The sequence below is a fragment of the Dermacentor silvarum genome, chromosome 3, assembly GCF_013339745.2.
Source record: "Dermacentor silvarum isolate Dsil-2018 chromosome 3, BIME_Dsil_1.4, whole genome shotgun sequence".
Classification (NCBI taxonomy): Eukaryota; Metazoa; Arthropoda; class Arachnida; order Ixodida; family Ixodidae; genus Dermacentor; species Dermacentor silvarum.
The window spans coordinates 80,128,942-80,155,806 of NC_051156.1; the positions used below are offsets into that span (position 1 = coordinate 80,128,942).

The 26,865-nt window shown below is 48.4% G+C and overlaps 1 long non-coding RNA gene across 1 annotated transcript; it reads right to left on the reverse strand.

Annotated features, from left to right (window-relative positions):
* Positions 1–3,769: 3,769 nt before the first annotated feature.
* Positions 3,770–23,319, reverse strand: LOC125944499 (uncharacterized). Its single transcript, XR_007466241.1, has 3 exons — positions 23,186–23,319; positions 5,585–5,665; positions 3,770–3,899 (listed from the first exon to the last, which is right to left on the reverse strand). It is a non-coding gene; the product is annotated as an uncharacterized LOC125944499 (long non-coding RNA).
* Positions 23,320–26,865: the final 3,546 nt, after the last annotated feature.

Consider the following 26,865-nt stretch of genomic DNA (forward strand, 5'->3'; position numbering starts at 1 on the left):
CTAAGCACCGGCACCAAGCACTCGCAACCGCTCGCTGTGACTCAAGATGGCGTCGCAGCAAGAAAGCGGCGGCGCGGGTGCGGTCAAAGGATGGCACCACCCTGAACGGCAGCGCTGGCATCGAGGCATCCTAATGGCAGAGTGTCCAAAGTGCCGGCTCCGGCGAGGGCCTTTTTCTGTGAACTGCCGCGCCGCGCCGCGCCGCTGCTGCTCCGGACCCGTGGGCTTCTCGCGCTCGCGAAGCGCGGGGGAAGCGAGGGTCGTCTGGTACGCGCTGTAGTTTTTTGCGTTCATTTTCCACGCAAAGCACTTAAACTCTATTTAACTTCAACAGTGTGGTGCTGCATGGAGCTTACCCATCTTTGAGCGTATCTTTGTGCTTGGGCAGCAAGATAATGCAAAAACTAACGTATCAAACTCATCAGCGCGGCCCAGCTCCGGTGCTATAGAGTTCGGGATCGGTATTACGGTAACTGTGCGTGCGTAGAAACGCGCTAAATGAGCCCGCGCAAGGAAAGAACGTAAAAAAAAAGAAACGTTATTCGCATGGGTACACGGGCAATAGCACCATGCTTGCAAGAATAAGAGCAACGAAAAAAGTAAATTACTCGCGCAGTCAAGTGAAATACTTACGTGCGTCCAGTGGCTGCTTCGCTCACCATTACGCGCTTTTCGCTCACGGTCAGTAGTGGTTCACAGTTATATGCATATGTATTTATTTGCATATTTTTAGCCACGACAATATTTTATTATGAACAGAGCGGAGTGAGAAGGTGTAAGGGAAGCAAGAGAAAGAGCAAGGACGGCCCTAACGCCGCAATATTGTTGGCTTATTTCGCTTCAGAGATTGCGTACACGAACAATTCTTGCTGTACGCTATCTCTTCAATACAAACTTCGCGCATGATGTACCTTAAGGTTCACCGTGAGCGAAGCTTTTTTCAAATTCAGACATTCGAAAGAAAAGCCATTCGATCCAGCCAATATAGCTAAACAAATATATTTTTTCTCCATTGAAATGAATAGATAGCTACTACTGGCCTAGCCATTTAGTAATTTGTTATGCAAAAGTTATTGCTGCAATAGCCTTGCTTTAATAATCCATGAATCCTCTCTCAAATTACCAACATGTAACTTCTCATGATATCATAGTTATTGCTTAACGTGTGATTTTTTGCGTAAACTAACAAGCATTCATGGCGCGTGGCGACGTTTGTGCTTGCATTATATTGAGTGGAAAATCATATTGAAAATTACTGTCTTTGATGCACTACAAATATCGCTATTGATTCTACATATCCCTAAAATAGTTACCTTCAATAACAGCAAAAAATGAAAACTTTGTGTTCTGGTGATTTGTTGCCTCTCTCATTGCGTAACTACAAGTACGTAGATATTGATAAGTAAGCGTATTTGCTGTGTACGAACCAGCGAGCGTACGCAATGAATACTCCTAAAGTTACTTTCATGTTAAAATTCGCTTAGTGTTTGCGCTCTTGCAACACAAGAAGGCGAAAGACGAGTTGCACATATGTAATTCATCATGTTCGTTTTCTGACGTTTGCTAGTAATTATGAAATGAGGTATACGTATACAACGTTGCACTGTTCGCGTTCCATTTATTTTGGTTTGTCTTAATTTTTGCCGCGTATATTTCTCGCGTACCCTTCACCTATACACGCCGTGCTATAGCTTAGTGACTTTGGTAGGTTGTACTGCTAAGCTCGAGGACGCGGGTTCGATTCCCGGCCACAGCGGCTTACATTTCGATGGAGGCGAAATGCATAAAACACCCGTGTACATAGATTTAGGTGAACGTTAAAGAACCCCATGTGGTCGAAATTAACGAAGCCCTCCACTTCGACGTCTCTCATAGCCATATTGTGATTTTTGGGTGCAAAACTCCAGAAATTATCAATACTATTATTACCCTTTACCTGTGTTCTCAGTTCTTCATGATATATGGGTAAGTTCGACATGTTGAGATCGAGATTGGCATTCAACACGTTTTTACCGTCACACGTACCCACCGTATCAGAGGGATTTCTGGCCGTTGTCTTATGACCACGCGTCATATTGTTATCGTTAATCGTGACGTGAGTGCAAGTATGTCAAGTTACTAATGCCATGACCCATCAGTCATCTTAGTCACACATTTGTGCCTTTCCACACTATACTTTGGTATATATACCAATTGAACGAGCCGCGAGAGTTACGCGGTTTGTATTTATTCTTGGTACCGCGGCATCGGCCAACAGACACATTCCGCTCCCCAAGAGCCCAGTTAAGGATTTCGCTTTAATAAAGAAACAACAGAGCACAGGATGCAGTCTTGTAAAGCAAATCGAAAGCATGAAATAAAACAAAGGAAACGATAGGGTGTAAAAGCGTTAACATGAGCTAGCCATATCTGCTACATTCTTTTGGTTATTATCGCGGTCTCTAGCTTATTTTCTTGTGCAGCAAGTTCACGTTGCTCATTCCACGCATAAGTAAATGAAGTAAGCGCGCGGAATGCGTTACTCAAACAGCCGCGTAAGCGCGAACCAAGCGAGCTAGAAGGAAATAGACAAAATACCCGTATTCACAGCCGGCAAACGCGTTCTCTGTGCGGTGAGTCACTGCGGTATTACCTTGCGGTGACGTGGTATTTAATATATCCTAAATTATGGTGATGTCGGCTAATAGCATCCAAAATAACAGGCTCGTAGCAGACGCCCGCCGCCTTAGCGCGGCTTCCGCAGCAGAGTAAGCCCACGGGTCCGGTACAGCAGCGCCGCGACGCGGGAGTTCACACAAAAAGGTCCTCGCTCCTCCCATGCGTTCGCGCGGCGCTTTGGACACTCTCCCATATTCTAGATCACTATACTTGACCCTCCTATGCTTAATGTACGACAACAAAACTAAGAAGTTACAATGAAAAACTTGTAGCGTACGAACGGCACTGTGCTCGTACTGGATATTGTCAACGTGTAACTGTGATCACAATGAGTGCTACAGTTAAAGAAAAGTTGCCTATGCGTAGTTCTTAGTTTAGCTGTTGTTATTATTTATATAAGAACACTTCAGCGAGAGATCTCTTTCATTAGGTGGTATGGTCGCGGAACCGATGACAGCCAATGAGGCAACCGTTCACACCCGAAGGGGAAACTAAGTTAATCAGGCGCGAAGGCACTCGAGCGGACGTTGGTGTGCTTGGCAAAAGGGACGTCCCCTTGTTCATTCGACGCCACCGACGGGACGAGTAAGGCACGGCAGGCGCCAGGAGCTCCAAGGTGTTCATGAGAAAAAATAACTACGGCAACTTCGCGACACCACGCTCCTACGGAATACAACTATGCTTGTGAGCGAGCTAGCTTTACTTCTACATGGCCGATACCACCGGTACTCGCGAAAAATACTTTTGAAGAATGCTGGTGGCCATATTTTTTTTTTGCGACAGGGCCATCCCCCTGTCAGCGAGGGGGCGATGCAGAAATCTGAGGGGGGGGGGGGTCAAGACATCCGGACATCCCCCCTAGATCCGCGCCTGCGGATAGGCAAGCAGGCGCCGCGAGAGAGTCCCCGCGCCTTTGCTCCTCTCCGCTGCAGAGTTTTTCTTCATTCGTAGCGCCGTCTGGCGAACACGCTGTGAAGCAGGAGCCGGCGTTGCAGAATGTGTCTCTTCCAGACGAGCGGAGTCGGCGCTCCTGTCTTATCTTACTCCGTGTTCGCATCGCATGTAAGAAGTGGATATACATTTCAGCACGTATGTTCCAAAAGAGTATTTTATTATGAGCCGTTCGGCAGGGTATTTTAGTACACAGCGCATGTGGCGGTACCATCATGTATGCATCTTCCGTTCCGGCACTTTCCAAGTATGCAGCGACGATCTTTCCCTCCATGCTTATTGTCAAGGAGCTGTAAAATAGAACATGGAGTATTGAGCATATGCATGTGTTGTTCTGTCAATTCAAGCCGATTTTAAACAAACATCGCCTGGAGCGAACAGTGAAATTTGGCCTTTTTACGATGAATAATAAATATGGTAGACATTTTAATGTCCATCTTACTGTGAATTACGGCGCACACCAGGACAAGGAAAGGAAAGACGACAACAAGCACTCACACTTTCTGTTTTCATTTCCCGCGAGTAAATTATACAGAGTGATAACGTTTAAGTTTTACGAATTTTTCAAAAATTGCCTCCCGCACAATTCTTATCTTTGAGTTGCATTATTTGAAGAGGCGGACTTTAAGCACGCCGACTCGAAACACATATTCAAGTAATTAGGAAAGATTGACGAATTGACTTGTGAATTTACTTTACGTCACATATTGTAATTTATGCATTGTAGCCGGTCAACGTGCAAGACGTATCCAGTCGAAATCAATTTACTGGATGACTCCAGTTTGCAATAGAATGCATTGATATACTTCTTTTGCGCAAAGTATTGCTGAAATAGCCTATTTTCACTTATATAGCATTCTCCGCTTGGAAAAAAAGCAACGTGACGTAACGGCAAGCGCCGCAAAAATAGGTGCTTTCCTGTGTTACCGCGTGTTGGAAGCTCAGCGGAGCAAAGTATCAACGCTTTTAAAGGCTGAAAAATTGTGTGCTATTCCATTAAAAAAAATAATAATAATATCAAAATGAAATAATTGACTAGTTTCCATGTTGATTTTATGTAACGATGTATGTATGGAGACTTCGTGAGCAGGGAGCAACTTTGGGTGTCGCTGCGACGGAAATCGCGCGGTGAAATACGCATCTGAAAGCTGCCAACGAAAATCGCTCCCCGACGTGAGCGACAGAACGATTTTTATCTCCTGAATCCCGCCATGTGAAACGGCCTTATGGCGCGCGGCGACGATTTTATCGCCCGTGGATTATATACGGAAGCTAACGGCAATGGCGGTGACGGTGGAATATCGCCTAGAGTGTCCATATAATTTCTATCGCAATAAAAGTGGTTAAAGGCCCCTTAAAATCTAGCTTTATAACAGCCATCATCCTGAGACAAGTGCTAACTCATTTAACTGAAAAAAAAACGCATGGCTGAGAAAATCAAATGAAGTGCGGCACTAACATTATTAACGATATTGCATTACCAATTGCGTTTTAATTAAAGTCCTTGTGTGGAATGTCCCAATTGCAAAATGCAAGTTAAGCCCGTGCAGATAGCACACCGTAACTGAACAAGTAACTTAGCGCAATATTGATATCACACCATTGGCTAAATAGGGCGTAGAAGCAGTTTCTTGAAATACGTTTTCAATACGGGACCTAAAATGCATTGCAGTTTCCGCTAGTAGTTTTAGATGGATCATTTTACCGAGGATTGCTGCAACACTGCATAATTTCTCGGGAGTAATTGTTCGTGAGTTTGCAACCTCTGGCAAATTTGGTGGTACTAAAATTTCGACTTTCGTGCTTGTACCGTAGGGCCTATGTGCGTGCGTGTGTGTGCGTGTGGGCGTGTGCATCTGCGCGCACGCTTGGGAGTTTCCTATTTGAACTTGGGTGTTCCCAGGTTATGCAAGGAAAAACAAAATGATACATGAATCCGGCCGTTCTACGCCAAAAAGGGCGAATTCATACTTACATGGCGGTGGTAGTACACGCAGCCCATTCCGTTTCGGTATGGATTGCCCTTAGCATCACTGCAGCCGAGATACCATCCCGCCTGTTGAAAAAGCAAAAGGCAACTTGTAAGCATTATAAAGAATTTCCCTTGCATTTAGATGAAGCAGCAGCACGAGAAGAATTTTACCCGCAATAATGTTATTTCTACGACAGTATTGGCTTGAACAAGCGAATTATTGTACCTGAGGTTGCTAAACCGTGTCAATGCATAAAAACATTTGCTGGGGTTAAACTTTATCGTTCTGCCTGAAGCGTCTGGTAGCTGTGGGGTATCGGAGAGGCGATACGTCGAGCTGCGCCGTGTTGAAGACACGACGAATCCGCGAGCATGGAACGGGCGCTGCGGAATGAAGGAGTCCGGCGTCCTTTCTTGACCGTCGTTAGCTAGGTGACCCTCATGCTACGTGTCCTCCCCAATGTCTATAGTTGTTGAGTTGAAAAAAGATTCAGCATCTCCCATATATGCGGAAATTCAGAATAAAAGAAGCTTTCAAGTTTCTCTAAACGTGTTCACTTCTCGTTCCTCTTTCTAGGCAGGTCAACACTTCTCGCTCAATGGGCCCTCTCGTTTCTTTATTCTCTTCACTGTTTTCTCAACATGTAGCTGCATTTCTGACTTCTTGACATTTTTGAACTTGTCTATTCGTGCGCCCTCCCAATGGCACGTACACATTTAATAACTTATTTATTTTTATTTCTTCACTCATTTATTTATAGAAATACTTTCGCGGCCAGTAGGGCATTGCATGAGGAATTGGAAATCAGAGATCATCAGAGATCACAAACAGAAGTACAAATCTCAGGTCACAAGGTTCGTTTCAAGTGCTTCTTAAAGCGCAAGAGCGGCCTCTCCGAGGATAGCGAGGCCGCCTTTGACGAAGCTGGGTCCACCTATCGAAACGGTGACCAGCCTTTTTGAGTTACTTTATCTTTGTTTATGTAACTTTTATCGGATAAGAAATGGACACAGTGGAGGTTGGAAAGCGGTTTCAGTCAATACACGTTTGAAGAATGAACGAATGAAATTACTGGTTAGCATGAGAACGAGGCAGAGATAATTTCTGACGATCGTCGCAAGAGATAATATGAATGAAGGATTTCAAATGATTTCATACTCAAAGATGAGTATTTTGGCTATAAACCTTACGAGATAAGTAGAGACGCGCTATGTTTCTACGTGGAGAAAGTGGTGGGATAATTAACGCTGTTTGCCTTGATGAAGCGCAGTGATGAAGCGTGGGTTACGTCTACGCGCCTCGTTTCCATAGAGACGTTGATGCTGAGCCGGTCATGTGCCGCTGGTTACGACCACACACCCCAGTGCGCTTTGCAACGCGTCACCTCGCTACTGCGGTAAGGTGTTTCCTTTTGCATGCGGAAATAATTTTGCATTTTCTTGCGTTAAGAACATTGTTAGCAAGATGTTGTTATGCTGGGTGAGCGTATTTTGCATGGGTAGCATAAAATATCAGCTGTGGCGTCCGTTTACCGTGAAGCTGGCCGTTTGTTTTTCTACCCGTATTTTGCGGAAGAGCATGTGCATTGCTTCCAACGCGTAATTTTCCGAAAGTCACTCGCAACACGTTCGGTTTAAAGCATAGAATTTGTTATCTGTGGTTCACCCGTATCATCTCACAAGCGTTTTAACGCGATAGGGTTTATGGCCCCGTGTCGCAGAAAATCTGGCGTCGGCATCGTCATTGGCGCCCGCGGCCGAGAAAATCATCCTCAACCACGTTTAGGTATGCAACACCATTCTATCATTAATGTGGCTCATACCTTGTCTTGCGTTCTTGGCAAAGCTATTCTTCGGAAATTTGAGAATGACAATCCACCAACAAATTTTATGAAACAAAACAACGACAGCGCATGCCTTTTATGTTAAATCTTTTCAGACTGAAATATGAAAAGGGCCGAAACGAATACGAAAACCTAAACATGATGTAATTTATTAGGCGCTGTTGTGCACCATCACCGGAATTGGTCCACGCAAGAGACCGCTTTTCCACCAGAAAGCTCGCCTACGTGCATAGCATTCGCCGCCAGTGTTTTCCAGTAACCATTACGGTTGCATAAGCTGCAGTCGTCGGGAACGACGAGTAGTAGCCAGGGATCTTTGAATGCTGTCGCGTTCCACTCTTAAAAGCGAAGCTTAAGCGTCCTCCCAATTTTAGGGGCGAAGCACTTTAGGGCCGAGACTTGTCACCCCCTCGTCGTCGTCGTCCGTAGCTCTGGTTTGCATGGAGTCCGCTAGGGGCGCTGCGGTGCACAAGGGCGTTGGTTCCCCGATGCGCGTTCTCTTTCTCTCTTCAGCCATGGATGATAACGGCCGCTTCTCATAACGGCGCGCCCGCTATGGATGAAAAGGCGAGAGTGGCGGCTGAACTGCAAGCGGAGTCGAGGGATCTCAAAGCTGCTGCAGCACGGCGACGCCGGTATGCGGACCCGGAGCTGAGGGCTCGCAAAGCTGCAGCAGTACGGCAATGCCGTCAAGCGGACCCAGAGCGGAGGGCTCGCGAAGCTCGCGCTTGAACCGAGCATCGGCGCCACCAACCTGAGGTAGAGAACGCTTCCGGCGTTTTGCCGCCGCTTCCCGCGCTCTCGCCGCCTCTAGGTCCGCTTGCCGGCGTCGCCGTGCTGCTGCACTGATCACAAGGCAGTGTTAATGAAGGTAGAGAACGCTTCCGGCGTCTTGCCGCCGCTTCCCGCGCTCTCTCCGCCTCTGGGTCCGCTTGCCGGCGTCCCAGTGCTGCTGCACTGATCACACGGCAGTCTTAATGAAGGGAAAACGAAGTCCGCACCTCAATACCACATACGACCAATAAAACCACATTGTATATACTGTACACATGTGTTGTCACTCATTTGCATGTTCGAGTGGGCAATGTATGGGGGATTCACGGTTACCCGAATGATCCCCCGGTGCTTCGCCCACTCATCATACACTTCGTGGATATGCGGTGATTTTAGATGCGAAGCAGCTTATGGTTGGGGCTATGTCACTCTCTCCCTCCATCCGCCGTGCGGCGTCCACACCCGCACTGCGCATGCGCACCCTCCTCCCCCTCCTCTCATTGTATGTATATGTATAGTATATGTACGCCAAGCTCCGGCTTCCGGAAGCCGGAACCGGAAGCCGGCTTCTGCTTCCGGTTCCACTTCCGGTTCCGGAAGCCAGCTTCCGGCTTCCGGAGAACGCTTCCGGCGTTTTACCCGAATGATCCCCCGGTGCTTCGCCCACTCATCATCATTCACTTCGTCCTCTCATTCTCCTCCCGCAACGCCGCGATGAGTGCCACGGACAGTGCCAGCGTCAACGCCAGTGTCAGCGCCGTGGACAGCGCCGCGGAGAAGAGGGCTCGAGCCCCAGCCACGCAACGGCAGCGGCGACAGGCCGATCTGAAAACCCATGGGAACTTGAGTCGACCCCATGGCTGCTTCGCATACTACTCAGGGTTCCCCTACGGGAAGATGGTGCAAGTTTTTTCTATTTGGCGCGGCTCGAGCGTTATGTGAAGGCTGTTTACTGCACTGGTTATGCATAATGCATGCGCCTGGGACAGTTCGCACGAGCCATTTTTACTTGAAGCGTTTCTTGTCATGGATAAACATTCTTGTTATGGTCTGTGTGTTTGTATCAAGTGTGCGATCCAGTATTTTTTCTGTGCAATTCCCAATGTAAACAAGAAAAAAAAATGGGCAAGCTTGCACTCGGTCGTGCAAATCTTTGGCACAGCGAAACTGTCGATCCTCAAGTCTTACTGGCTGCTACTGCTAGGTATTAACTTGGTTGCTGCTAGGTCTTAACTTGGTTGTAGGGAAGGTAGGGAACTACGCATGTAGGGAAGGTATTATCAAGCGATCAATTTCGGAGGTACCTTCCCTTTCGCGACACTTCGCGTGACTAGCGCTGGACGGGTCGGCGCTTTCGAGCGACTGCGTTCCTGGCATGCCACAAACGCAGGCAGGCTAACCAACGTTGACACATTGTCAAGAACGATTTGCTTGCCGACGCTGAACGCGTTGGAGGCTAGCCGCTTGATATCTAGCGAAAGTTGACACAACTACGCGCAGCCCCTTTTATGGCAAACTCCGAGCCTAAGCGGATGCACACTGGGCGAAAGCTACGCACAGTGTGCGGGCGGCGCGCAGCAGACGACACGCCGGGATGACGTCATGGCACATGCGCAGTAGCACGAAGCTGGCGGGAGTTCGGCGGAGCAGCGTCTGTGTAGGGACAATGCCTTAGGAGGCATTGGTAGGGAGAAGCAAGCGCGCACCTGCGCCGGTGGTTACTAGGCAACGTGCGGTGACGTCATTGCTACTGCTTCGGCGCGTGCGCGGCTAGGCAAGGCTGGGCCAGGTGGTCAGCTGTGGCTTGGTTGTTGCTAGGCAACGGCGCTGAGTTTTCTGCGGACTTCGACGTTTCTCCTCCAGCTTCGCTGTTAAATATAAACTTTTTTTTTGTATGGGACCACTGCTTCTTATTGTCCGCAACTGAAGAAAGTGGCTCAAGAACGGAAAACAAAATTGCAATCAAAACAGCCCTGATCGCATTATTTTTCCAACCTGCATGAGCTAGTTTAGCGTTGCTTAGGTTCTTCTAAAAGCTTGGCGGTTTTTACAGTAAAAAGGTTTAGATTCGTGAGCTTATTACTTCTGTATGTACGGCAAGCTTAAAAATGAAATAATAAAGCTCCTGCCCTCCACTATAGACGACGTACTTCTGGATTTTAGCAGCGAAAGGTAAACCAGAATCGAAAGCTTCGAAATCGAGAAATCGAAAGAGAGCCAGACAGAGAGTGAGAGTAATAAATAAATAAAATACACTTTCTTGGCAATGCTGGTTTTGAACCCGCATTGCCAAGAAAGTGTATTTCAACCCGGGTACCAACGGTCCGAAGGCGAGCGTCATAACTACTATACACCCAGGCTTGTAGAGTATGCATTTATTGAAACCATATGATTGCGTTACACCAACGATTGTAACAGAACTTGCTTTGTGCGAGAGAAAGAGAAAATGAGAGCGAGAGAGAGACACTTAAAGAAAGAGAGAGAGAAACAAAGAGAAACACAGATAGAGAGAAAGAGAGAGACAGAAAGAAATGAAAAATTTAAACGCTCCGGCTTTAAGCCAACAGTATTCCAGCCAGAAAATATCGCTTGTCGCCCGGAAGTCAGCGCGACGACATCCGCTGGGGACAGCGATTGCACAACAACATGGCAGCAATCAATCTGCCCGCTTCGATCTGAATTCGCTCTTGCAACTTGCTCTCTGCTGTGACAGCAAAAAATAAATAGCACAATCAGTCATCGCTTCACCTCATCGCTAGCTGTAGACTAAGTATCGGCGCTCTCTTGTCGTTATTATTGAGATCGGTTGTTTTGTTTTGACGGTGTTAGGCCTGAGACGCCACCGAGAGCCGAGAAAGTGTTTTAGGTTTTGCCCAACAGATGGCGCCACGGCACCTTACGCTGGCGGCATGGGACGGAGTTCCACTGGGGATGCATGGGACGGATTTTCACTGGGGATGATAACATATTTTAGCTAGGTCTAGATAAAACATTGACCTTTTGATAAAATTGAGATTTCTTTACGCGCGCACGATAACACTTATTCGCACAACAATGTAAATCCGTCGCTACTCTTTTTCGCTAGGTTCCCAACAGATGGCGCGAGAGCAGGGCGAACACGGGAAATTTGAATTGAATTCAGCAAAACTTCCATTACATCCATCATGGGAGGAGTGAGATGGGAAGGGAAGAGCGTGAGAGGTGGGAGGGGTGAAGAGAGGGTGTTACGTACCAGGGGCGGCAGAATACTATATCTTTCGACGTCGTTAGCAGCAAAGCAAGCAGATATGCGGCCAATTTTCTTTGTTCCAGGCTCAGTAGAAGCCTCTCGTACTCTCGCCGATCTCGCAGCGGATCACAGCGCACGGAAGAATGTGTTGGAAGTTGTTCTTTCACGTGCTGTAGTTCATTCGCAATACACCAATGTTTATGCCGGAAGGACCGTTCGTGCAGTCGACGCCGCCGGACCTGACACGAAGGAGTGTTTGCAGAGTACGCCTCGAAAGGTAAGTCCGGCGCTTGGCGCATTTTTATGGTTCGTGTAGTGTGCTTTGTTATGTTGAGTGCAAGATTATTAGTACAGCGACAAAAATGATAAAAGTGCTTTTCTAATGTTCATTGTTCATGCTGTACTACATACACATTTAGCGAAAAGATTCAAGAAAAGTACCCTTAAACGTATTGATGTTGCCAGGAGGAGGAGGAGGGAAAACTTTATTTTCGTCAGATGCAGAGTTATTTAAATTACTGGGTTTATTCTGCTAGGCGGCGTGAGGTGGCCGTAAGCCCTTGACTTTCGGCGACCTCCAAAGCCCAGTTGACGGTCCGCAGCTGGACCGCGGGATCCGAGCTGGACACCGCCACCTCCCAGTCTGAAGTGTTATGAAGCTCGAGTTCCGCCCTAGGTTTCAGCCCGGGGCAGTCGCTCATTATATGTGTCAAGTCCGCTTTATAGGCGTCGCAGTTCTTGCATTTAGGTGAGAAGCAGCCCGGATATATTAGTGAATATTTGTAAGGGTTGGCAAATGAGCCAGTCTGCAACTGTCTCCAGGTCACCTGTTGCAGTTTATTCAGTGATTTATGCGGAGGGGGGTATTTTTGTCTACCTTCGCGGTAGTGCATAGTAATTTCATGGAATGTCACCATGATGTTGCCAAGAGGTTCATCTATTGTTCCTTTCCTTACTGTTATGAATTATACTAGCACCGAGTATCGTTTAGTCTGAACGGGCACAAAAATTTATTAAACTGCGAATGTCACCGCTTCTGTACGTAATTTCTCAGCAAGAAATCATATACACATTTCTAGAAGTGCGTTGATTGTTGACTTACAGCTAACGCCTGCGCGAGACGGCACCCGATTGCTCGGTGTGACTCATGAGCACATGTTAGCTTGTATGCGAATTTTTCTGCTTATAGATTGTCGTCAAGACGACCTTTATTTCTTGGGTTGAGTGTTCGGTGTGCTTTCGTGCATTTGACAGGTTAAATAACCGCCTGTGATATCAGAATGAGATATCCGCACAAAGAGCTGCAGCTTCATTTAGCTGGCTGTATGAGGCCTTTTCACAATTAAACAATGTTGTTAAATCACAAGTTTGCAATTTCAGCATGGATTACAATAAACTGAACGTTTCTTATTGTTTAGGGATGTCACGATTTGGTGAGGCGGAGGCACTTCTACACCACATAGGTGCCTGTGGCAAAATGCAGCCTGAAACAGCATGACAAGGCATCTGATCTGCTTGCTTTGACAAGGTGTGCACAAAAGGGTCACTGCCACTTATTAGTTCTAGGTTCGGTTGGTATACTTCGTACCTGCCATCTGTCCTGAATTTTTGCGAGATGTACAAATTAGGGCTCATTCTATAATTTTACTATTGTTGCATTGAGTTATGAGAGTGAAATCCTATTAGTGAAGATGTTTTAAAGCTGTTGAAAGATGAGGTGGTATCAGATTGCGAAAGTGCTTGTAAAACAATTAATAAATTGTGATGGCAGTTGTGCTGCTTTATTGGCTGTGCAAAATCCCTAACGAGTATACTAGAGGGGCACTTCTTTAATAGCAGTGTCACACGGCGCACTTTTGATCGCGATCAAGCCTGATCCGGATCGAAATTCGCCTCTGGGATTGGCTCCCTCGCGCATCATCCGCAAGGGAGTCAATCGCCAGCCAGAAATTCGATCCGGATCGGGCTTGATCGCGATCAGAAGTGCACCGTGTGACATCCGTAATAGACGAGTTTATTCAGATAACTTCCTGAAGCCGGCTAAATCGGCGGCAGCAAAAGCATTGAAAAAAAAACACACACACACACACTGGTCTAAAAGAATGTTGTAAGATTCTGCTGTTCCAAGTTAATGGTTAATAATGTGTGTATCGAACAATGTAGGTGCTGAGAGGAAGCTTTAAGGTAATGCATGCTGTCTTTCCAACATAGAATTGTGCTAGGATTTTTGCAAATTATTATGTTCATATGCTGGCAGGTTTTGCACACTGTACAACACTTTTGCTTTAGATGCCATATTAATAATTTCCAGTTTCCATGTACGATTAAAGTCCTACTTGAAACCTGAACCTACTTGAACCTTGAAAGAGCAAACGTGATTTCTCCCGTCGCGCGAAAGGCTGCGAGGGGGGGGGGGAGGGAGGGAGGAGAGGCGACGTTTAGCTGTGGCACCAAATGTGTAATTATATTGTTACGCGCGATGCCGAGCATAGAAGAATGCGCCAGAAAGACGGCGAAGACGACGATCTGGGCAGCACTCGTGTTGTTGTTCTGCCATCTTGCCTGCAGCCGTCGTCTCTCTCTGTATATATCTCGTAAATATAATTTTCCTATCCCTTTTGCTACTCTCATCCCCGTGGCATTTTGGTGGGAGATGCTGGGTACCCACACGGTACAACGGAGCTCCGCAGAGGCCGACGCTTGGCTTTATCCACGATGGCGGAAGAGGTGTCTGCGTCCATCGAGGCGGCTGCAACGACAACGGTCGTCCTGGCTCAGCTAAAAGACCCAGGAACATTCTGCGGGACTGACGACGCCGACATCGAGGACTCGCTACCCCTGAACGAGCGTGCAAGTAAGAATAATCACTGGGATGAGACGACCATGTTGGCAAACATATTATTTTACCTCAAAGGAACCGCGAAGGTGTGGTTTCAGAATAATTGTTTCAGAATAATGAAGACGAAATTGGGAGCTGGGATTCGTGCAAGGAAAAGATGCGTTCTCTGTTCGGCAAGTCCACAGGTAGAAAGGCAGCAGCAAAGAAGGAGCTGGCATCTCGTGCACAGACAGCGACAGTCATACCTGACTTATATACAGGACGTCCTTGCCCTTTGCCGCAAAGCCGACGATGGCATGACAGAGTATGAGAAAGTGGGCCACGTGTTAAAGGGCATAGCAGACGATGCCTTCAACCTGCTAATCTGCAAAGACTGCGACACCATCGATGCCATCATCCAAGAGTGCAAGCGCTTTGAGGCCGCCAAAAGTCGACGCATTGCCCATAATTTCGCTCGACTTCCGAACACGGCAGCAACGTGGCCTTGTGAAGACGTACCTGAGCCGTCGGCGTCGCTGACCGTGGAACACGTGAAGAAGATCATCCGACGTGAACTTGACGCGGCGTCTCCTGCTTCTACGTGCGGCCGTATCTGTGACCATAGCTCCCAGATGGTGCCACTAGTCCAAGCAATCGTTCATCAGGAGCTCTCCCATGCTGGCCTGGACTCTGTGTGCGCCGCAGCTCATTCCCAGCCGATCGACCACCGTCCTTCACTTTCGCACGCCGAAGGTCAAAGGCCGACGTTCCGTACTCGCAACCCAGCCGAGTGGAGGACTGCTGATGACCGTCCCATTTGCTTTAACTGCCGTCGTATTGGACACGTGGCCCGCCATTGTAACAGCCGGCGGTATTGGTATCAGGCTCCTTATGGAAACAACCGTCGCCCCGACATGGATCATGGCCGATTTCAGCCCTACCACGAGCATCCCCAAAGCACCGCTGAAGCTCCATGCCGTATCGTCCTTCGCCATTGCCACGTGGTCACCCGTCCCGTTCGCCGTTGTCGTGTCGCCAATCATCTGGCTCGCCCCAATTCCGCCGCCCTACGTCGCCGATTGAACGACTCCCTCGGGAAAACTAGACGATGCAGCTCCCAGAAGTGATGCTGCATCGACGACCCGCTTGCCAAATCCTCTGACCACACGCAGACCAGACGGAACATGATAGACGTTAAACTGGATGACGCACATGTTGTCGCTCTAGTGGACACTGGGGCTCAGATATCGGTGATGAATTCGGAGCTTCGTCGCCACCTTAAGAAGGTCCTAACACCACCCACAGTACCGCTCATTCGTGTCGCCGATGGTGGAACATTTGCCGTGCTAGGGATGTGCTCCGCGCGAATAAGTGTCGCTGACCGATCCACAAGCGTACTACTTGCCGTGCTCGAGAAATGCTCCCATGACCTCATTCTCGGTATGGATTTTCTGTATGCCCATTCTGCCCTTATTGACTGTGGAACCGGCTTGCTTCAGCTAGACCTGCCATGCTACCATGACACTGCTACTACATGCCAACCGCGTTTGTGCTCAGTGGATTACGTTCGTCTACCTCCTCAAGTCGTTATGTATGTGAACTTACGGTCTTGTTCGCCCATTCCTGATGGCGATTACATCTTGACCCCGATCGTTGACGTCTTATTCACCGAAAACGTCCCTCTTCCTCACACCCTTATTAGAGTTGCGGATAATGGCACGTCTCTACCCATATTGAACTTTAGATGGTGCACGCAACTCATCTCAGGCGGCATGACTCTAGGCCACATTGCTTCTATCCATAAGTGTGCCGTTTCTGCATTCGTCACTGACGCTTCTTTATCCTCTGCCCCTTTGTCTTCCTCGGACAATCTGGTCCACGGTGATATTGACAAGATGATTGCGTCGGACCTTCTTCCTGCACAGACAGCCGATATGCGGCGCATATTGAAGTCCTACCGCGAAATCTTTGACTTTAATGACCGTCCTTTGGGACAGACATCTGTGGTCACTCATAAGATCAATACTGGGGACGCCAGCCTAATCAGACGACGTCCTTATCGCGTGTCCCATGCCGAGCGAGAAGTGATACAGCGTGAAGTCGACAAGATGCTCACCAAGGACGTTATTGAACCTTCATGCAGTCCATGGGCATCACCGGTCGTCCTAGTCAAGAAGAAAGATGGCAGGTGGCGCTTCTGCGTCGACTACCGCCACGTAAGAAAGGTAACGCGCAAGGACGTCTACCCAAGCCGCAGATCGACGACGCTCTCGACTGTCTACACGGCTCTGCCTACTTCTCTTCTATCGACCTGAGGTCAGGCTACTGGCAGATTTCCGTCGATGATCAAGACCGTGAAAAGACCGCATTTGTTACGCCCGATGGACTTTACCAGTTTAAGGTAATGCCCTTTGGACTGTGTAATGCCCCAGACACATTTAAAAGGATGATGGACTTCCTCCCTCCGTGTATACAAATGGTCAACTTGCCTCTGTTACCTTGACGATGTCATCGTGTTCGCACCGACATTTGACAGTCACCTTAGCCGATTGTCCGCAGTTCCTGAAGTTTTCAGGTGAGCAGGGCTTCAGCTCAACTCTGCCAAATGCCGTTTTGGCCTCCGCGAAATCACTGTGCTTGGCCACCTTGTGAGTGCTGAACGCGTGTAACCTGACCCAGAAAAAATTCGTGTTGTCAAAGACTTCCCTATGCCACTTTCCATTAAAGACGTATGGAGCTTTGTCGGCTTGTGCTCCTATTTTCGACGTTTTGTCAAGAACTTCGCCGACGTTGCCCGTCCACTCACAGAACTCTTGAAGAAGGAAACGTCATTTTCTTGGGGTCCTGAACAGGCCACTGCGTTTCACACGCTCAGACGTTACTTACGTCACCACCCATCTTAGCCCATTTTGACCCTTCTGCCCCCCCTGAACTTCGCACCGACGCCAGTGGACATGGCATCGGCGCTGTTCTCGCCCAGCAGCAACAAGGACGCGACCGCGTCATTGCCTATGCCAGTCGCCTTGTTTCCTCTTCAGAGTGCAAATTTTCGATTACTGAGCGCGAGTGCCTCGCACTAGTTTGGGCTGTCGGAAAGTTTCGACCACACTTGTTCGGCCGCACCTTCTCGGTCATCACAGACCACCATGCGCTTTGCTGGTTCATCATCATCATCATCAGCCTATATTTATGTCCACTGCAGGACGAAGGCCTCTCCCTGCGATCTCCAATTACCCCTGTCTTGCGCTAGCGTATTCCAACTTGCGCCTGCGAATTTTCTAACCTCATCATCCCACCTGACTTTCTGCCGTCCTCGACTGCGCTTCCCTTCTCTTGGTATCCATTCTGTAACCCTAATGGTCCACCGGTTATCCATCCTACGCATTACATGGCCTGCCCCGCTCCATTTCTTCCGCTTAATGTCAACTAGAATATCGTCTACCCCCGTTTGTTCTCTGATCCACACCGCTCTCTTCCTGTCTCTTAACGTTACTCCTAAGATTTTTCGTTCCATTGCTCTTTGTGCGGTCCTTAACTTGTTCTCGAGCTTCTTTGTTAACCTCCAAGTTTCTGCCCCGTATGTTAGCACCGGTAGAATGCAATGATTGTACACTTTTCTTTTCTTTTCTTTTCTTTTCTTTGCTGGTTGTCCTCCCTCAAAGATCCGACTAGACGAATTGGTCGCTGGGCATTGAAACTGCAAGAATACAGCTTTGAAGTCACTTACAGGTCTGGCAGACTGCACCAGGATGCGTACTGCCTATCCCGTCATTCAGTGGACCCTCCCGACTTGTCAGTGCACGATTCGGACGCCTGTGTCTTCGCGATATCCGATTTATCCAACATACGCAGCGAACAGCTCAGCGATGTCAATTTGCGGTCAATTATCCGCCGTCTACGCTCTCATCACTGTGCCCCGTCCCTACAATTATTTGTGCTTCATGACGGCATCTTATACAAACGCAACACCAGCTCAGATGGTCCAGAGCTTCTACTGGTTGTTCCCGAAACGCTCCGTTCCACTGTTCTCGAACAGCTTCATGATGCCCCAACCGCTGGACATCTCGGAGCAACTCGCACGTACGATCGGGTTCGGCGTCGGTTCTTCTGGCCAGGCCTCCACGGCTCTGTGCGCCGATACGTTGCTTCTTGCGAATCTTGCCAGCGCCACAAGCATCCATCCTTGTCGCCAGCCGGTCCTCTTCAGCCCATCGACATCCCGGTGTCCCGTTCTACCGCGTCGGGCTCGATCCCATCGGGCCATTCCCAACATCTATGACTGGGAATAAGTGGGTTGCCGTCGCTACGGACTACGCGACACGATACGGTATCACACGGGCACTACCGACAAGCTGTGCCACAGACGTTGCGGAATTTCTACTTTACGATGTTATTCTTCACCACGATGCTCCTCGACAGCTTCTGACCGACCGTGGTCGCTCCTTTCCGTTCAAAGTCGTCGACGACATTCTTCGTTCGTGTTCCATCCGTCACAAGCTAACCACTGCCTACCATATGCAAAGCAATGGGCTTACCAAGCACCTCAATCGCAAGCTGACCACAATGCTCTTGATGTAGGTTTCCTCAGACCACCGTGATTGGGACAGCACCTTGCCTTATGTGACATTTGCCTACAACTCGTCACGCCATGACACCGCTGGCTTTTCCCCATTTTATCTCTTGTTTGGCCGCCATCCCACATTGCCCTTCGAGACTCTTTTACAATCACCTGTGCACCCTGTAACCGACTACGCCCACGATGCAGCTTCTTGGGCTGCAACGGCTCGCCAGATTCCAAGGGATCGTCTTTATGTCTCCCAGCTGTCCCAGAAGGCCTGCTACGAGAACCATCACAGAGTCGTTAATTACTCTCCGGGCTCTTTGGTCCTCCTCTGGACGCCTTGCCGCCACGTTGGCTTGTCGTTAAAGCTTCTTTTCCGATACTCCGGACCTTACAAAGTCCTACGCCAGATCACTGACGTCACGTACGAGATCACTCCATTGGACAGTCGATCATTTGCCGCGTCCGCCACTGATATCGTGCACGTCTCCCTCCTTAAGCCTTATGTTGCCGGACACGATCCTACTGCTCCTTAAGCGCCGAGACGGCGCTCTCGACGGCGGGGGTTCTATGTTACGCGCTATGCCGAGCATAGAATAATGCGCCAGAAAGACGGTGAAGAAGACGATCTGGGCAGCGCTAGTGTTGTTGTTTTGCTATCTTTCCTGTAGCCGTCTCTCTCTGTATATATCTTGTAAATATAATTTTCCTCTCCCTTCTTGCTAGTTTCATCCCCGTGGCAATATAAAAACGTTGCGAGGCGAGAAGGTGGTAATAACTTCCGGCGCTGCTCGGCGAGTGTCTTGTTCTGATCTCGTCGAAAACCTCCGAGCCTTCCCAGAGGCACCGGCAACAGTCACCAACGCCGCGCGCGTTCGGTGCGAACGCGGGCAAAACGCCGACGGCGTCGACAACAGTTCTTCGCGTGGCTGGTGCTGCTGCATGTCCAAGTTTATACAGCTGACAAAACAAACTACTATCCTTACTCCGTATAGCTAGAGTGTACTAGATTGGGGGAGTGGGTCCAACAAGGACTCTGCGCTGAGGCATTTTTATTGAAAATCCATGTGGCGCCACCATCGCTTTCTCCCGAATGAGCGGCCCCGCTCGCCGGCCAGACGCTTGTCGCGTTGAAGACCCTACCGCAGCTGCATAGGCATTTGAGAGGCGGATACTCGGTGGCGGTAACACTGAGATTATTCCGCGTCGATCTGTTGTAAAAAATGTCACAGTTTCGCCCTAAGGGCGAAGCAATGAATGCGATAGCAACACAGCAATGTCATACGAAGTAAGGTGAGCGGCTTTGGTAGCAATATGAATTGTAGTAAACATGAGCTGATTAAGTAAGCAGGTGTGCTGCGGCGTAAGTAGACCGACATGAACAGAGACTCGATGACCACGAGAAGGCGCGTGTGAAACGGTGGTGTTGATGAGAAGCGCTTCCCGTGGGCAGCGCGTGCGAAGGGACACACCTGTAGCGCTTCACTGCCGATCCGGGCAGCATTGCGTGTGTAGCGTGCGATGGAAAATGTGGCCCGACTATTACGAACTGAATGAACAAGCGTGGTGTGAGCGCGCACAAACACGAAGAGATCACACTGAATGACAGCAGACAACGACTGTCAAAACGCTGGCAGCAAGCATACGCCGCAGCGGGCGAAGGTACGTGCGGTCTATCGCTTCAACGGAAACTGAGCGGCGAATGCACTGAAAGGTCAGAGCCGTGTGGAGATAAGAGACGGTGCGAGCGAGCGACGAGCGCGGTTGTTGGCAGAGAAGTGCGCCCCCCCCCCCCCCCCCCCCTGCTCCCTCCGGCGCTGGCTTCCTGCTTCCTTGCTTGCGCGTGGGAGATTGAGTGCGTTCGCTCTCCGTGATAGCGCGCGTCTCCGCACGCTTCCTCTCGGGCATACGGCGCGCGGCGAAGATTTTATCTATAGGGAACCCCACGGCGACGGCGACGACGACGGCGACGACGACGCCGACGGCAGAAATCCGGTTCAAGTGTCCATATAATTGCTATCGCAATAATAAAATGGAAAAAGAGCGGCGGAAAGAACCCAAACGACGCAACAACGACGGTGCGTCGAGCAGACGACAGCAACTCAGCCCGCGAACTCGCCTCAGCCAGTGGGCGCTGCCGAAACAGCTGGATCCAAGGTTTATTGGCCGGAGATTCAGACTAACGCGACGGCAGCGCCGCCACATTTTCCGCGTTTTTTGCTTCACTCTCGGCGCTTGTTAAGGCGTCCGCTGGACCCACTCCCCCATTATAGTACACTCTAGTATAGCTCTCTATTAATTTACTATCGCAATTGATGCTTCGCCTTTCTGGTGAAACTGCAACATTTTTTTTAAATGTCCGTGGCCTTTTACTGCAGCCACTTTGGCGCGGTGTAGCGAAATTTGGCAGACTTATGCCATTGACTTGACTGAAACTGCTCTATTACTCCCGCTCAACACAGGGGTCCGCGACATCACCAGTGGCGTATTGTCGCTTAGAGCACTGCACGAGCCGATTTTTTCAGCCCGGCCCGGGCCCGTTTTTACGTTGGGCTGCCCGCCCGAGCCCGATCAAAAGTTTTATGGCGAGACCGGGGCCTGGCCCAGGCCCGGAAATAAACTACGTTACCCGCCCGGCCCGCCACCCCTTTACCTTAGGCCCGAGCCCGGCCCGAGCCCGGCCCCAGATCGAAAAATAGTATAACTCGCTCCCGAGTATAACTCGCTGCACGTTACATGCACACCACCAGAAAGCCCGAGCCCGGCCCGGGCCCGCGTCAGAAAACCCGAGCCCGGCCCGGGTCAAAAAGCACACGCCTTGCCCGAGCCCGCCCGCGCCCGAGAAAAAACTGCTGTACCGGGCCCGGCGCGGCCCACGAGCCGGGCCGGGCCCGGGATTTCGGGTAAGCGCAAGCCCGTGCAGTGCTCTAGTGTCGCTCACGTATTGCTCTGGGGATGTACTGCGGCAGTTCACAGCGTAGAGCCCTCAGGATGTGAAATAGACACCAAGTTAAGCAGTCACCCTCACAGAGCCGAACTGATGCAACAAATACATGTCCATAATAAAAAAGAACATAACCGGATGGTATAATAGGTTTTTGCGAACGCCGAAGGTTTTCTTTTATTCGTGAACGCACGTAGCAGTCACAATACGTAACTTAGACAGAATTTTGTCGACTGAACGACAGCCATGCCTATTTAGAGTTTTAGGGACTTTTTGGTGACATTTTCAGTGACCTAACAGGGAGTAAATTTTCCTGGTAAACCTCTTGAAAGATCTTTTACTAAATTCTATGCTTCGCACTTGTTCTATCGCGGTGGGAATGTATGCGCCTAATTTTCTTATTACTGCTAAAGACACGCTAACAAGCTTATTAGATTAATCATCTAGGTTCCCGAAACTTTTTTAAGGCAATCCACAACTTTGGATCTGGTAGCGTTTTGGAAAATATGCTTTTTTTCCTTTTACACAGTGGGACGGTTGATGCACCACCACACGAAATACATAAACGGAATAGTTCAACATATAACAATAAGGACGCCTACGAACAAATAACACATAACGCAAAATTGGAGGAAGTCATCATCATCAGCAGCAGCATTTTACGTTCCTTCCGTTTTTCATCTAGCGCATTTTGGGAATTTCTAAGCATACTCGCATCATTAAAATTTGACAACACATGTGTGAACACTAGGAGGGATCCTCCATGGTTCCTCCGCCCTTCCGCACAAATTTTAAATTGAAGATGTTAGAACAAAATTTACCATTTATAATAAATAAGTCTGCCGACATTCATCTACGACAACAGTTTGTTGATGCGCAATTCTTTCGACAATTTTTCTACGTTTCAACGACTAATATTCGCTCCGAGTATTAGTGTAATATAAATGTGACTTGTTATCTTTGTATGCTGTTCTTATATTATTGTGTACATTCACTAATGTGTAATCACAGTACCTTGTAAAACTGCATCCGTTCTTATCGTTTTGTTCTGCATTCTCTTGTATTTTATTGACAGCTTCGTCATTATTGTCGGCTTTACTGACATAATAGGTTCGCTATTCAAGTTTGCGTTATCCTTTATAACATGCTTATGTTATATATATGTTAAAAATACTTCCTCATCACGGTTGCTAGGGCCTAGCCAACCTTTTCAACCAGCTTTTTGCTGTTGCATCCAATTCCAATTTGTACTTTGGAAAACAATAAAGTGATTTTATTGATCATCATTTGGCAAGTTTTCGTCAAAAATAATGTTTTAAGCTCCACTTCATGACTACGTCAAAAAAAAAAAAAACTTTGCACTATTGAAGGCAGTCACTCTTCAATCGATACACACAAATGAGCTAGACAAAAGACTAAAATGAATGCACTCACTCCTTCATAATGGACCGCGTGCGAAACATCGTGGTCTTCACCTTCCTTTTTATCGGGTACTTTTTTCGGTGGTTCTTCTTTCTTCGGGCTTTCCGTTGCTGTTTATCGCGAAGACATGGAAAAGAGTAATGAGGAATTGAAAAATATGTGTGCTTCCTTTATCGTGCAATTATGCGCTGTTTCGAACATAATTTATTTACTAATATTAATACCTCAAATGCTCCAGCTGCAGACTATTACAAAACGAGTGTTTTGAAGTCAGGCAGCATGCAATTTTTTTTAAAACAATGCGTGACGTATTGTTATTGGATTAACACCATAGGTGCACTCGGGTCAGAGCCCCAGCAGCGGTGGCTGTACTTGCGGTGATCACCTTTCGCTGAGCCTCCAATGCCGAGCTGGTCAGCACCATCTCCTGCTGCTTGTGCGTTGCTTTTCGGCGGGGGGTATTAGAGATTTTTCAGTAGGCCCATGTGGTATCGTATAGGGTAGCTCGCTCTGTACAGAAAGGACAAACGGGTTTTGCTGTCTGTTGGCCTCTTATTATATGACTAAATCGGGCCCAGCGGTTTTCTTTCTCCTCTTGATTTCTTGAATTCTGTGTTTTTTTCGTGCCACCACCACGATTTGATGCATGCCGTAATGAGGCATGCCGTAGTGGAGGACTTCGGATTAAGTTTGATCACCAGCGGATCTTTAACGTGCTCCGAATGCATTCTTTCTTCTCGTTCATATGTATACACTCATGTATAAAAGGCAATCCGAAAATACACATGATGCACCAAGATAATCTAAATAAAATATATTGAACAAGTTCAATGTTGAACCACCTCGAACGACAAAAAAGGAGGATCACCATAATATTTTGGCCAAACAGCGTTGAACAAGAAAGCTATGCATATAAACTATTCTACCCTACGCAGACACGAGTGTTTTGACAGTGCTGAAATCTGTCTTAGTTCAAATTCCACAACATGCATTACCATGTCTAACAGAAAGGAAGTTGCATACATCACAAAAAGGAAAAAAAAAGTCAGAACAGTTTTCTAATTCACACTATACTTTGTGCACTATCACACGGCAATATTACTTCTTACAGATATAACACTGGGAATGTGGGAGATAGAAATTCAAGACGATGAGCAAAGCGAGAACAAGGTGAGAGCAGGAGCCAACGTTTCGACAAGTGGACTTGTCTTCTTCAATGCGACATGTGCTCTCCTCGGCACAGTATATATAGGCAGGGTTCTTCTAAAGGGAAGAGAAGGTAAAGCGGGTGGGTGAGGTAACAAGCGAGAGTGTGTCAGCGGCGAGCGTGTAGAATTGAAAAGAAAGATAATGCACAACTGATAGTCGGTCGATGAACTTGAGGCAGCGCCGTATGTTAGCCGGTTGACGTGTCATTGTAGGTGCCTCTTTTCGTCGAAGGGGCCTGGACGACGGGGAGGGGGGGATGGTATTTGCTCCACTGGAGGTCAGTGAACTATCGTGTTTGACAGAGAGAATAAAAGTAGCGGCAGGAAAACGGTGTTCGTGGAAAAAAAAATGAAAACAAAAACGGGGTGGGGGGAGGGAATAAATATATAAATAAAAGAACGAAAGGAATGAGTGAAAGCAAAAGGAACTTCGAATATTATTTACAATCGAATAACGAAACAAAAGGAGGAAAGAAACTACAAGAACTGTCAGCCCTTCCACTGGGGTGGGGATAGAAGACCAGCGAAGCTGTACTATGGTGGGCATTATGTATTTCCTATTATGACTATGAAGATGTGATGGTGTAATTGGTTATTTGAACTATTAAAGAATGAGAAATAAATGTGATCCGGTGGTTTTCATTTATTTAGTGGGGGGGCGCTGCGATCGCCAGAGTGTAAAGACGCGGCCCACTTTGGCTCTTCGATGTTTTACTTTAAGTTTGCGTGGAACTATTATTCAACGTGGTAAACACTGAGCAACGACACCGTGAATACTTTCTGTGAGTGTGGTGTGCTTTTTCACGGCTCCAATTGACGTTTTTTTGTGGCCACGAGGACTTTTTCGACGGCGACCCACTGACCTAAGCCTAACCACGTCTGGGCCCAGCCCGAGTGCGGCCTCGGCGAGGCCGGCCCGGTGAGCACGACATCATGTCGCCACCACAGCAACATTTGCACTCCAGTGGACCCAGCACGGAAGCTCCATGCTTACCTCAGCTTAGAGACGCCGAAAAGTTGAAGAATAGCCCCTCCAAAATGCAGATAACGCGACGAGCGAAGCGCGCTGAGAGCGTCGAAACGCCGATTGAACGCCGCGCTACAGCCGAAGACGCCGTGGCGCGTCCCTCGATGGAAGAGGCCAGAAGGAGGGAGTCGCAAGTGAACGACCAAATGGATATTCAGGATGCTAGCGAGGACGACAACGACGACAGCAACGACGAAGACAACGAGGACAACGGAAGCCTTGAATGGTCCTTTTTCAGCAAGCGGAAACCAAACATAAAGTCAAGCCCGAACAGCTTCGCCTCGAACGGGTAAGTCGACCTCATTTTGCGCTCTCGATCAGGCCACTTAACAAGGTACACGTACATGACATACCTAAGCAGGCTATAACAGCAGCACTATAGATGACGGCGAGAAGTTGGGAACTTGCAGAATTATCAATTTTCCGCTACGACCCTGCGGCAAACTGCATAAAGGTTACTGTCAGGGATGAAGAACACGCGAAGAGGCTTGCGGCGCTGACCCGACTGGCTGAGAAAATGAGCGGTCGCGTTCGTACGTATGAAGTGATAATTGAAAGAACGCCAACACAGAAGGTGGGGAACAGTCGGGGGGTCATCAAGGTGCGTCCCGGCCAGACCATTGAATATATCAAGGATCACTTGAGATGCGAGACGGCAACTATCCTAGAGGCACGTCTGCTCGGGAAGACAAACATGCTGCTGCTAACATTTAACACGGTGTCTCCCCCAAACAGGCTCGTATTCGATTATGAGATCACAAGGGTGCATGAGTACAGACCGAAGGTTATAGCTTGCTACAATTGTCACGGATTGGGACACATTGCCAAGTATTGCCCTTCAGACGAAGTTTGTAAGCAGTGTGGTAGAAAACACCCTCAAGACAACGAATGCGACGAAGAGCTATTCTGCGTCGCATGCCAGAAACAGGGCCACATATCGCTAAACTCGGCATGTCCTAGCCATGCACCGAAAGACATTAAGAAAGTCGTGCAGAACACAGAAGAAGGTGAGAGGACAGTGACCTGGGCTTAAAAAGTGCTGGCAGGAACATCCACACAACCCACACTATCCGCTCATTATGAGCAACAAATAAAAGAACTCAGAAAGGAAAATCAACAGTTGAGAGCAATGCTGCAGCAAATACTCGCACGACTACCACCAGAGCAGCGAGATACGCCACCACCGCCAACGCCACGGCAACGTGAATCGGAGACGCCAGCAGACCGAGAAAAACGCACGCGTTCTAACAGTCGGGTCGGGCGATCAATTAGTCGAAAAATCACGGCAAACTCTAGACAGCCGCAATACGTAGGACCTGCACAGATTCAGCAGAACCAGGCACCGTCAGTGTCAAAACCACTCACAGCCCAAGACTCGGCGTATGCGCAGATGCTGAGCATCCTAAGGCAGGAAAGACACACTGAGACCCAGCGCCTCGAAAAGAACCTACGAGAGG